General features: G+C 46.9%; 1 long non-coding RNA gene across 1 annotated transcript in view; it reads left to right on the top strand.

Annotated features, from left to right (window-relative positions):
- Window positions 1-13,704, top strand: part of LOC106041064 (uncharacterized) — a 399,163-nt gene that overhangs the window by 323,267 nt on the left and 62,192 nt on the right. Inside the window, exons 38-40 of the long non-coding RNA XR_010825713.1 lie at window positions 819-1,071; window positions 1,559-1,750; window positions 3,009-13,578. This is a non-coding gene — a long non-coding RNA (uncharacterized lncRNA). The remainder of the gene's footprint in view (window positions 1-818; window positions 1,072-1,558; window positions 1,751-3,008; window positions 13,579-13,704) is intronic.

Raw genomic sequence — 13,704 nt, 5'->3', positions numbered from 1 at the left:
AGGGCAAGAAAACAACTTCACATCTCCTTTTTAACCTCTTTTCAAGTCAACCTTTTTTCAGACTCGAGGCACAGCGTGTCTTTACTGCTGTTTATGGGATGATATGGCCTGGGGGGCTCACGTGCGTGGCAGCCCGCGGTGCCAAGATCTGTGAGCGTGTTCAGGGAGAGACACCCACAGGGAAGAGTTTAGGATCTACACAGGAACAACAGGAAGAGGAGGCATTTCTCCATTTTGCACAGCGAGGGGCTGACTTGGATGCAGGGGGTTGAATCCAGGTGGGACAGTGCTGTGGCCAGCAGGGCTCCCCTCTGCACAGAGCTGAGGCTGGTGCTAGGACGTGCTGCAGGAGAAGCAGCTCCCAAACCACCTAGTGTTACTTGATCAATGTGTGCATCTGCCACCCGATAGTGCTAGGTTACTTCAACCTACCTGCCTATAAAATGCCTGGCTTAATCTGCCTGTATTCCTGAAGCAGCATCCCAGGGCAGGAAGAAACGCCTTGCCTGTGCTATCGCTGGCCATGGCCAGAACACAACCCTGTCTCTCCTGAAGCAAAATCTGGTGCTTTGCCACCGAAGCAGCTTTTCCAATCCAGTGCATTCATCATCGCTGCCGCAATCTGTTCAAAGAGAAGCATCCACAGCTTCTACCTGGCAGGTGGGTTGCATCCTGCTATGGGTCAGCGCTGCTCTGGCCTCATTATTTGTGGATGGAAAAGGTTTTTGCAGTCTTTCTGAGTAACAAGTCACTGTGTTGCAAACTCTTGTCATAATCCAAGTTAGCCTTTGAAAATGCATCACCAACTGTCTTTGTAGGTAAACCTGAACAAGTATCTTTCATCAACATCCAGAAGACAAAACTTCATAAGCTGCTGTGGGGCCATTTGAGCAGCACCTCAGATGAGTGTTCTTGCAAGCCTGGCTCTTTTGGAACCGTACATCTGACCAAACTCTCTGCAGCATCTGATTAATGCTGTCAAACATAATGAAGGGAGGAAAAATCACAAAGTCAATAGGGATGAGCTGGAGCAAGCTGCGTCCAAGTTCAGCGATGTGTGCTTGTCTCACGGTGAGCTTTTGATGTTTTATATTTCATTTAATAATGCACCATTCAAATCCACAGTACTGTCTTAGAAGGAGAAGTGGGCCCCTGTTCCTTTGGTCACATCCAGGGCTGAACACGCATCTGTGTTATAAAGGTATTTGCATCTGCAGTCTCATCCTGCCCGAACTAGAAGGTCTCCAAAGTGTGAAGGCTGCTCAGCTCCTCTTCTAGGTCGGGCACATTTCCAAGGTAAATGCAAGTATTTGCAGGCAAGCTGGGGAAACGACTGCCTTACCCTCTCTGGGGAGAGGGAGAGAGGTTTGGAGAAATATTATTACAAATTCCTGGCTTGGTTAACTACTTTTGCCTCTTCTGGAGGCGGCACCCCCAGCAGGACAGCACAGAGATTTCAGCGGTGCGTTAATGTTGAGACTAGCACGTCGGGTGTTCTTCTTGGCAGGGCATCCTGGAAGGCTCCCCTAATTGTTGCCTTCTCTTTTCTTGCTTCCAGAGTGAACTGCTGGAAACCTTGGGCCATCCTGCCTCTGCCCCACTCCCGACCTGCTTCTGCCCAGCAGTGTGACTGGGAAGGGCCAGTCGCTACTGGGAAGGACAGCAGAGCTCTTCTGGCTGCTTGGATCAAGGTGAAGGATCTCAGAGAAGGTGCAGGCATAATCTGTGCTTTGTTAGCACAGCCACCAAGGTACCTGGGTCCTATTTATCACCCTTACCTACGGGACATCACTTTCAATAAAGGAGAGGAGTAAGTCTTACAAGCTCTCCCAAAATGCCCCTAAGTCTGTATGTGAGGGACCTGATGTAAAGTCTTGGCAGGTTCTCTCCTAGGAATGTGGGGGAAAGGGAGAAAAAGAAGGTGTTGGTTTGGCACAGGTGAAGGCTTGGGTCAGCTTGTGCCCAGGACAGACCAACAAGTGCACCTGAAATCTTGGGGGCATCCTCAGCAGCCAAACCTTTGAGGCTTGGACCAATTCTTCTTGTTCTCAGCAGAGAGCAGAGTGGCTCCGATGGCCAAGCAGACATTTATGTGCATCCCCTGAGGGCCTGGTGTGACCTGCAGGGAGGACGTGCATGACCACAGGGCACACAGGCCTTAGGTTTTCTTCTTTACCTTGGGTTAAACACCATCACTCATGGGTAGTAGCAGTCACAGAACACCCTGGTCCCCTTGCCCAGACCTTTCCATGGGATGCTAAAGCATTACCTGCAATCTCGCACACAACAGTTGGGTTGCATTCAGCCTCATTTTAATGCAATAATCCCCAAATTATTATCCTTTAGCCAAATACAGTTGGAGTTTCTAAATTCAATCCCATTTTCAGCCCATGTATATAGGTAACTCAGAGAGATGTGGGAAAGCAGATTCCCTAAATCCTCAAGGACAATGTTTAAGAGCAATGGAGGGGCCCTATCCCTTTCCTTATTCATCTCTTAGTTCTCCATGCCTTAGAGATTGCTGCATGATCTTGGATGAGTCTGTCTGAAAGGTTTTGCCTCACTTTAGCCCTCCAAAAAATTGTTCACTCTTATTTGTTGTTAACTCTGCCAAATGTCTTACGGTTCTTGTGATACATCCTGGAAGCCAGTTGAGTGGCAACAGGTTTGGTCTCTTCTCCTGCAATGAAGTCTAAATAAATAGCCTCTGATGTTACTGCATGTGGCATATCAAAGCAATTGTTCCTGGTCTGTGAAATATAGTCTGTATTAATCTCTCCCTTACCTGTAAACTAGGTGAAAAAGCGTACACATGCACACAAATTATTTGATGTTTTTTTCTCTAAATCAAAAAAATTGTCTCCATGGTCCTATTATCTCCTCTTATTAAGTATGTTTTCATGCTGCGCTTTTTTTGTGCCCACAGTCAATAACAATTTAAATGATACTCTTTGATGCCCTTTGTTCACATCATTTATTTCCATCTCTTTATCTGATTTTGCCAACAGGACCTAATTTGAAAGAGGCTGCAGTTCAGCGGCAGGAGGGATTTAAACACTGTTAAGACTGACATTTTCCCTCATCTCACATCCCGTGGGGTACCTGATTGCAAATTTATAATACACCAGAGGTCTCGCCATCAGAAGATACAGACTTACAGTAACAGCAACTAATTTAAAAAAGATCTCCAGCGCATCAGTGTCTGGGGCTGGTTTACACAGACTAATTAATCCTTATTTGACCTGAATTAACTCTTAATCTGTGTGAAATGAAAGAGCTTTACTGGGATACAGCAAATTTTAAAAGATGGAAAATCCATTCAGAACAGGAGGTTTCTACAGCTGGGTGACTCGTGGATTAAAATACTTGCTGGCTGCTGCTGTGGAAAATTAGCTCGCTCTTTTTCCTTTTTCCTTTTTCCTTTTTCCCTTTTCCCTTTTCCTTTTTCCCTTTTCCTTTTTCCCTTTTCCTTTTTCCCTTTTCCTTTTTCCCTTTTCCTTTTTCCCTTTTCCTTTTTCCCTTTTCCTTTTTCCCTATTTCCTTTTTCCCTATTTCCTTTTTCCCTATTTCCTTTTTCCCTATTTCCTTTTTCCTTTTTCCTTTTTCCTTTTTCCCTATTTCCACCCCTCTTTTACCAACCAGCAAATACATGAAAGGGGCAGAAGACTTTTTGCCACCAGCTGTTGTCCCTTGGTAAGTGGTGTAGATGCAGGACAGATTCATTCTCCATGCCATTTCTTGCTGGTACCTTGGATTTATCCAAGTTGCCTGCAGGATGGCACAAGGGAGAAAGACCACTTTGGGACAAATCTTCCCCTTAGGTGTCCCCAGGCTGCTCAGTCTCCAGCTAAAAGATGGCTTCTCTGCTTCTTGGGAGCAGCCACCTGGGCAAGGACTGTTCGTCCCATAGCTTTGTGACAGGGGGACAGAGGATACTGGAGGTAGAAAATGTTGTGCTGGACTCATACAGATGGAAAAAAAACAAGCTTTTGAACTCGGACTTGCTCCATCAGGTTTGATAAAGGACGAGCTTGATCAGGTGTCCTCTGGCATCCTGGAGGACTCGTCCAGAACACAGGTAAGCAAATGGCTCATCCGAGATGGTACCAAGAGCATGGAGGCACGAACACATCCCTGGCCACAGTGTGCCCTGATGCAGGGGCTAAGTGGGATGTGCTGGGCTGGAAGTGGGATTTGGAGACCAGAGCTGGAGTCAGGATATGTCAAGGCCACCCTGAATGCGAACAAATTCTCACTGCTGAGCCCTGGGGCAGCCTTGTTCGGCATTTGTGGGTGTGTTAATGTCTGGCTAGGCCTTGGCAAAGCTGTGTTAGTAACGAATAGCTGAAAGATTTTGGCCTGGGACGTGTAGCTGTGCCTTGGGTAGGTTTTGTGCTGTGCTGAGCCGAAAGCTTCTGCCTGCGGAGGCTCCCCCAGAGCTCACCCCTGTTGTGCTCTTGTCACCTCTCGGTGTGCAAAAGCAGGCAGCAGATGCCCGGTGGAGACCAGAGACGGTAACGTGGTGGTGAACTGATGGGGCTAGGTGAGACATCTCCCCCAGCCCCGGGCAGGTGGGAGCTCACCTTCCTCCTGTGTTCTTGGCATGCTTTTTTAACCCTGCTTACCCATTATTTATTCTCTTTAGCTCTTGCCAATATCAGTACCATCACATCTTATCTGAGTGCAAAGGACAGGATTATTTTCTCTTTCTGGGGTGGAAACCTGTCCAAAATCACCCAAGATACCTGAGGCAGGAGTGTGACACGAGCCCCAGCCCTCTGACCCCCCTGTGCCTTAGGATCCTCTCTGCTAAGCCGGTAATGTCACTGCAAATGCTGTTATTATTCCATTAAATGTCCACTGCCCTAGCCGCAGCAGAGAGGCATTTAAAAAGATGCTACCACATTACGCAGAATAAATGTCACCCTCTCAAATCAGCAAGCTGTCGATGGCTTAAGGTAACCATTTAAAGGTTATCCAGTGCTGCTTGTATCTCTATTTTCAATTACCCCCACTTGTTGGCTTTGAAGTCTTTAGTATGGAAAATAAATCACAGCGCAATGTGCTGCTTCCATCATTCAGTAATGCCTGACGTGACAGCCTCAGAAGATCACAAGATTATAGCGATAAGGGTCTAGTTTTAAAATGTTTACCATTTCCCAGCTGGATCTTTGACCTCGGACTGCATTAATGTTTTGCCATTTTCAGGTCTAATGCCAATCTCTGTCTTGCAACATATCATCATTTTAATGCCTGATTTACACTCTGAATTATGGTAATTTATTGTAATAGTGTGATTTGACCTTTTCAGTATTTCCTATTTTTATTGGCTGGCTGTTTCGTCCCTTTCCCCAGAGGTTAGTGGAACTCTGGGGGGAGCGGAGGAGGTGAGCGAGCCTACCACAGCACTCAATGCTGAAAAGGGCAAAAAGCAAACGCACACTGCTAATTTGGGGACCGGGGGACAATTCAAGGGTGATATTTATACCAGACCCCACGACAAGAACAGAGGTGACACGATGTCAGCGTTATGGATGAGGGGGCATCTTCAGGAATGGCCAAAGTGATGGTTGTGAGCCTCCATCAGCCTCTGTGTCGTACCTGCACGGTGCCAGCCCGCTCCTTGCCTGCCAGGAGGCTGCCCTGGCAGTTTGAAGCTACTATTTGTGCTTTGAGCACATCAAAATGCCCCTCAGCACGGCTGCCTCTGACTGTAGAGGAAATCGGCTTTGGGAACTGGTGTGTGCCCTTGTGAGAGAGTAGAGGTGGAGAAGACCAAAATGGGAAGTGAAAATATAATCCTAATTGTTTCTCCTTTTCATTGCCCTCTGCCCAGAAATACCACCTCTCCAAGGTAGGATTTGCAGGCATGCAATAAGAGAAAGTGTTAGCTTATAATTCAAGGAAAGGGAAAAAAAAAAAAAAAAAAAGGAAAAAAAAGAAAAAAAGAAAAGAAGACCCAGAAACACTGAAATGATCTCTTACAACAAAAAGCTTTGATAAAAGCAAAGCTGAGCCTGAGGGTGATGCTGCTTCTTCACCCTGTTCATCAGTACCAGGTTTGTTCCAGAGGACCCAGCCTATCCTTTCTGTTTTGGAGTGTTATATTTTTTTTAAGGACTGCCCTTCGGCAATCCTTTTGAAATGAGTATTTGTTCCTGGCTCTGGGAAGGGGCAGTGAGGGCAAGCAGTCAGCTCGTGTTCAGGCCACGTTGCGTGTCTGGGAGCAGTAACCTCAGCCTCTGCACTCAAGGAGCGAGAAAGCACGGCAGAGCCAGGCTGGGACTCAAGCTCTCCAAGAGGCATTTTTAAACTTTTGCTAATAAGGGCTCAGAAAAACAGGTATCTAATCCTACCCAGAGGGGTGGTGGTTGCTGTTACGAAGCTTTGATGGGAAGCAAGGACAGAAAAACAGAGGCAAAGGAAGCATTAAGAATCTCTTGCCTTAGAAGTATGGATAAGGTGATATGGAAGCTACTGCGAGCAGAGCAGGCTGGAAACACAGCGGGACTGGACCCATCTCCTTGGGTTCATGCAGCTCCTGGCACCATTGGGATCCAACACCACCCCTGGGCACCTTTGCTGCACCAAGAATGAACTACAGAAGCATGAATTCTGTCCAAAACCAGAGGCAAAGCTAAAAGATGTGCCTGGAGAAGGCATTATCCTACCTTGGTCCTGCTTACATGTGCAGGCTGGGGGACTGCAACCACCAGGACAGCAGCAGGTGCGTGAAGTGTGCAGGCATTGCCATGGCTCAGCGTCTGTAGGTCAATGTGATGTATTAACAGTGAGATTAAGGGAGACCATAAAATGCATATTGTGCATATATGAAATTGTATTTTCAGGTGATTTGTTTTCTGTTGAGCCATCTAGCTCACCTCTGCCCAAGAGCTAATTTATGATGTTTACTTAAAGTGATGGGTCCGGGGCAGGAGATGGAGTGTAGTAAAGTATCTTCCTCTAGCTTTAGCTGGTAGACATGTAATTCTTCTTGCTCTGTCTGCACCAGGTGTTTTATAACAGGCAAACATCTGTCCTTTCCCATTCATCCCAAAGGCCATTTCCATTACCCCTTGGTTGGGCTGGCTAGAAATAACAAGGTTTCCTGGTGCTGAGCTTCAGTAAAATACTCTGAGCATCTCATGTGATATGACTTACTCCTAACACCAGTGAGCACTTAGTGCCTCACAGACAGGGTTTTATTTCATGGTCTCTAACAGGATTGTACTCCCAGAGGCTGAATTTGTCCCAGCATTTGATGGAAACTAGAGGGGGGCTTCCTTTCTGTATCAGAAATATCTATTGAAGGGGCTGCAGCTTGAACTGCAGGACAAGGGGTCCCATTGACACAGTGCTTGGGACTTAGCTGAGAGTCTTCAACAACTCATGCTAAAAATGACTTAAAAATTGGTAGGAGTTTAGTGCCTTTGAGACGTTTGCCCCTCTGTCAAATCTGGTTAAAATTGCCCACAGCTCCTCCTAATGAGCACTGGTACCTGTGGGCAGTTCTCTTGGGCACCCCCAGATGCATTTGTCTTTTTACCTTAGAAAGCTGAGACAAAAGGGATCTTAATTCTGACTGCACTGAAGCCCTTAAAGAAACTTGTTTTTGTCTGACACCAGAGAAAGTGTTTCTGCCCTATAAAAGCATGTGTTAGACTTGTTCTGCATAACAGTGTATGTCAGGAGGCAAAGGCAGCTGAACAGGGGCCGGTGGAGCTCAGGATCTGAGCGATTTTCACTGACTTCCTGCGTGATTTGAGGCAAGTTTCCTTCATTCTGGTGTTCATTTGCCTTAACTGTAACCAGGTCAACAACATCCAGCTGAGGTTTGATTTGGTCACTCATATTTGCACAGGTCCCACGGCGTCTGGATTTGGAACTCTATGAGAATTTGCTGGGGGGGTGTTTGATTAAAAGAAGAGTTTTAGGTACAGACAGCTGTTCTGAGGGTCCTTTTTGCTGTTCTCATAGCTGGTCGGTCTGTTTATCTACAGGATGACAAATTATAATACAAAATCATTGCCTGTTGGAAGGGAAGAAAACCAGAGCTGGGTATTCCTGAATTGTCAGCTTTCTAAGCAGTCTTTACAAACAAACAAACAAAAACCAACCCACAACTGTGTGATTTTATTGCACATTTTCAATCCATTCAGTCACTGCCACAGCAATACAGAAAAAGTACACACATTCTCGATGCCTGCTTTGTACATGTTATCACCTTCATTAGTTTGATGTGCAAATGGTTACTTAGCAATACTAATATCTGCAGTGAGTGGTTTCAACCAGCTACAATCAGGCACAGAGCTGTGAACGTACTGCACACACTGGTGCCTTGGAAAACGGCTCCTTTTTAAGTTTCTGCTCGCATCCTGTTTCTGAACTGGGATTTTGCGCAAATATTTTAAAATAATTGTTTTAACGTTTTCATGCTTGCTTTTAAAGTAGATCATCCTCTGTGATCATAGACAATTGGAGCAATTGTTCAGTGGTCTCCTACTCTAATCGAGTCAATTTGCTTTGCTGGGATTTCCCTCTCCCCTGTATTCAGATCTCAGAGTGGTAGGACCAAACAGAGTGAAGCGGATCTAATTAACTTCTCTCAAGGGTATTGACTGTCTGGAAAGGAAGAGGAAAGCAATGAGGAATACATTATAAGAGCCTATTCATTGCCAACTCACACACAGTAGCAAATCTTCCTCTTGCAAAGCCAGGGTTTACATAAATTTCCTTATTTGATTGTGTTTCCTGTTGCATAGAGGCACCAAGGGCTATGTGAACCCTTATGGTTTCTGAAGACAGAAAGCCAAAAGGAAATAAATTAAAAATGCTTTGTGTAAACAGTGGAAATTAGAAATTCATAATTAGGCTTCATTCATTAGGAGGATGGAAAGTGAAATGTACAGGAGGTTGATGTATTGTCTTTTCTGATTTAAAGCGTATCCATTTGCAGATATAAAATGAGCCTGGATTAAGATCAGATATTACCTTCATCTTCATTGAACACCTATGGAAATGGCATGGACTTCATGTCCATGCAAGCAAGCACTTCATATCCTGCAGCACCACGGCCAAGGGGAGTGGGGGCAGCAGGGTGGGCTGGGTGGACAGGGCTAAACTAGAGGTGATGGCACAGGGACAGGGGACGACCTCCTGTGATTTCCACCCACTTGGCTTTGGGTGTTGAATACCAGGAATATTTGGGTGTTGAATACCTCTTATAAAAGAGGGAGCTACTAAAAGAGGGAAGGTTTAGATTAGATGTTAGGAGGAAATTCTTCACTCAGAGGGTGGTGAGGCACTGGCACAGGCTGCCCAGAGAAGCTGTCGATGCCCCATCGCTGGAGGTGCTGGATGAGGCCCTGGGCAACCTGATCTGGTGGGTAGCATCCCTGCCTATGGTAGGCGGTTGGAACTGGATGACCTTTAGGTCCGTTCCAGCCCAAGCTGTTCTGTGGTTCTCTGGTCAGTGTCATTTAAAAATTACAGCCAAACCGTGCCTCAGTTTCCCCAGTGAACACTGCCTGTGAGTAACAGCCTGCAAACACTCAAGGGTTTAACCATGGATGTTGACCATGGGCTGTATCTCGTAATGAACCACTCTCTAGCACTAACGTCAGCTGGTTGTAGGGTAGATAAATATGTACATTTGTATGCCATGGTGATAAGAATATTAGTGGCTGGAGCGTGTGTGTGGTGTGCTTGTGAGATAGCAATAGCCTTCATCTCACAGTGCGTTTGCCAGAGAACATCTTGTGAAAAAGGGCCACAAAGGAGCCACAGGCATTGTCAGCTCTGGCTAACGAGACTCCATGTTTGTGTAACTGAAAAGTCATTGTTCCCCATTGACACAAACTCGGAAGGACTTTCCTGCTGCCCTTGAAATATTTGCACGCAGCTGAGCAGCTTCCTCTGGCTGAACGGGGGCGTTGTCACAGGGTCACCTCTGCTTAGGAGACACAAACCTCTTGAGCAGGGAGAAACGGAGGGAAGCTGAAATACAGTTACTTTTTACTGTACAAAACACAAAGGAAACTTTATCCCTCTTCTCTGAAGCATTAGCAGTTACTAAGTCTTTCTGACCATCGTACTGAGATGATATAAATGAAGATGGTGTGTCAGCCTAGGCAAGGTAGCCTGCAAGCATCTGGGGGCTATTTTCAGATGTCAGCAGTTAACAAGGTGCTGGCTCTTCTGCTAAATTGAAATCCTTTCTGAACGTCCCTGCTTCTGACACAATCTGTTGATTGTCATCTTTATTATACCACGTGCAAATAAATGCATAATAGCATCTTGCCACAAAGTATTGCCATTCAAATCGTACCCATAATCTGTATGTCTAACGCAATCTCGGTGTTTCCTAATGAATGCTTTTCCCTACCAATTTCTGCAGGACGAGAGCCCTGGCCTTGCAATTCACTCAGCAGTTGTGCTCCAGACGTGTGTGCACCTTTGCAAGGGGGAGAGGAAAGGGACGTTGTCAACACCTGTGTCAGCACAACATCAAATCAGATTACAACAGACACTAAAAGCCATAACCTGAGCAGAATAACTCTCTTCTGGGCACATCTGTGAGCAGCATCGATGCTCTCAAAATATTTCGCTGGTGCAGCATCACCTGCTTAATGACAGGGTGTTTTACAAGCCTCTAAACTCCCCTGTGTATTCAAGCTTCCTGCATGAAGGCCAGGCTGGGCATTAGTGAGTTTCAGCCATTGCATTTCTGCAGACCTTTTGCACTGCACAAAGCTTGTGTGGGCTCTTGGTGCTGCTGCTCTTTGCTCCGTTGGGTGATGCCCTGCTCTGCAGCCCCACTGGGCCATCGCAGAGATGAATAACAGCTGTTTGCTCGGGTGGTAGAAAAGGAGGAATCACTCAGGGTGGGATGAGGAGCAGAGCAATGAATTATGTTTCCTAAACAAATGCAAGACATATTTGCCAACAGCGAAGTGTTTTACGGTTCCCATCTCGTTCTTACTTGTTTGATGGCTTTTGCAGCTCCACATAGAAAGCTGGCTGTGGTGGCAGAGCCCTGGGAGCAAAAGGCTGAACTGGGGCCCTGGGATGGTTTAGCAACAACAAGGAGTGGTGCTGTGGTGAAGCACTGGGAAAGGACTGATATAATTATGGGGAAACACAAAGCACATGCTCTGCCCCCTTCCTCACCGGTTGGGCTAAAGGGATCCCTCTGCAATAGCAGGAGCAGCCACTCACACCTGTGTGTGCTTATTGCCTCCTTTGCCTTCCTTCATGGGAGTGGTGCTAAATTAATCTAAGATAGCTATAGCAGCAATAGTTATTAAATGCAATAATCATCTGTATTCTAAAGAATGCCCAATTTACATTCAAATATATTCAGTTCAATATACGGTGCCATTGCACTTAATAAATAGAGCGAGAGGTGGTTTATAGGCTGTGCTTTTATCAGCTTTCCGCTGCGGTCATCAATTAAATCATTAAATTATGAATGGATTGGCTCAGCTCTATTAAATGATAATCTTCAGCCCCATACATTCTGTGATTTCTTCCGTGGCTGCTGGGGATGCGTGCTTCTCTCCTGCTTCCAGAGAGGGCAGGAGGCCTATATAGGCCTTTCCCCTGTAGAAACTTCAGTCCTAACAGCAGAAAAAGCACACTGGAGAATCGTGTTTCTTCCTTTGCTGCTGCTAAATGCAGTGGGATTTTGGAAGACTGGCACAGTGTGGTGGGATTTGTTGTGAATGTCTTACAAGGTGCCTGGCCTTTCCTCACCTCAGCTGCCTTCCTGGGCAAAGCAGGGTGAGCAGGACCTCACAGAAGGGTTATAAGGATAAATCAGCATTTCCTGGATGCTACTGCAGGGCACTTCTGCGTTTGGCTGGAGGCAGCTATGTAGGCTAACAAATTGAATATGCATCCGGGGCTCCTCCAGGGGACAAAGGCTGATGTGCAAGGGCCTGAGTGCATGCCTGTAGCCTGTGAAGCGGGCTGGTGGGTGCAGTGTGCGTGGTGGGAAGGGACCGGCCAGCCCCAAGGCACAGGCAGCATGCCGGGCAACACAGCTGTGATCCCAGCTAAACCCGTCCAAGTGCGCAGGGTCATCCCTGTCCCTGCTCACCTGTTTTAATGCCAAGCATAAATGCTTCTGTCAGTAGAGCTGTGGTCTTGGTTGAGCAAGTCTGGGAATTGTGGAAGGGCCCGGAGGGCAGAGGCTGGCTGAAATCTGGGTGCTGAGCTTCCCTCGCTCCCTTCGGCTCACCCAGTTCCACAGCTAAATGCAGGCAGGCTTCCTTTTGGCTTTCTCCAAAATCAGCACAAGTCTGACGCAGTAAAACGTGGCTGGGAGGAGGCTAGTGCAGCAAAGCTACACCTTAAAAGCAAGACATTACTTTTTCGGGTAACAGTGCTCCTCCAGCAGCCCAGTCATCTCCTGCTGAGTGAGTGAGGGCAGGGCCTGGCGCTGGGGCACGCGGACATCGTGGTGCTGGTACCTCCCTGCACCTGGGGATGGCAGGGGAAGGTGTTTCTTAAACTGGAAGTCTGTCAATCCTCTGCCTTGGAAAAGCTTCATTAATTAAACTGTAGTCACCAAGAGGGAGGGTATGTTTCCTGGCAGGCAAATGACGGGAGGACCGAGGCCCTGGGCAAAGCCAAAGGTGTTCAGTCCAGCAAGATGCAAACTGCCAGGAAATAACCCAACAGGACAGAGTTATTGCTGTCATACACCTCATAAAACATTCTGGCTTTCCTCTGGCACTGGGGAGGCATGGAGACAAGGTCCAGACATCCAGAAACCTTCATGTTTCCACCCGCAGCAGCGCAGACCGGTGCCTGCCCTGCCTCAAACACCCGAGGCCCCAGCGGCGTGGTTTCAGAGGCCTGAAGCAGTGTGCTTCTGAGCAGAGGGCCTGCTGTTGCAACCAGTTTCTTGCCTTTTGCTCTCTACACATCATTTCTGTTGTGATGGTATCAGGGTGTTTTGTTGCTGCTAATTATAGTTAGCAAATAAAACAGTGCTTTGCAATCCATGGGTTGATGCTGTGAGAAGGGCTAGGGCTGTAATCTCTGTTTCGTAATAGGGAAACTGGGCCAGGGCTGAAGGAATTGGGCTACAATCACAGGGCACATTAGTACCAAACCTCTCTGCAGGGAAAGCTGGATTTGAGCTTTTACCACTTTTATATCCTCTGTAGCCCTGAGACCTCCCCACTCCCTGCAGGTAAAACAGGTCCAAAACCCAGTTTATTTCTGGGTGAGCTCTGCATGCCCTGCTCCAGGTTTCCCTGGGACGCCCTCAGACAAAAGCAGTGCTTGTGTGAGAGCAGGCCTTTATCAACCCACGTCACACCAGAATTAATGGCTCCCTTAATAAAAGTGAATGAGATCATCACTCTTGGCTTAATTTTTCCTTTTTATTGCCTTTTACATGTACAAGTAATGATCAGCTGCTTAAATATCTCCACAGCCAACACTTAAGGACATGTTCAAATCTCTCACTCTCTAATGAATGGCAGTGTCATTTCAGAGGGAGTTTCAGCACGTTCCTGGACCAGAAGGAAAGGCCCTTTGCAGGACCAGCTCCAGCCTCGTCTCCAGGTCAAGACTCCCAAAATGGGTAAAATCCTATTAAAGCAGCACCAGGCACTGGTCCCGCTGCTGAGCGCTCAGTGCAGGCTCAGCTTAGAGATCATGTGCAGGTTTGGAAAAGGCAAATTGAAATAG

The sequence above is a fragment of the Anser cygnoides genome, chromosome 18 (genome assembly GCF_040182565.1).
Source record: "Anser cygnoides isolate HZ-2024a breed goose chromosome 18, Taihu_goose_T2T_genome, whole genome shotgun sequence".
NCBI lineage: Eukaryota > Metazoa > Chordata > Aves > Anseriformes > Anatidae > Anser > Anser cygnoides.
Note: the sequence above shows the minus strand (reverse complement) of the source record. Positions and strands in the feature narration are given on the sequence as shown.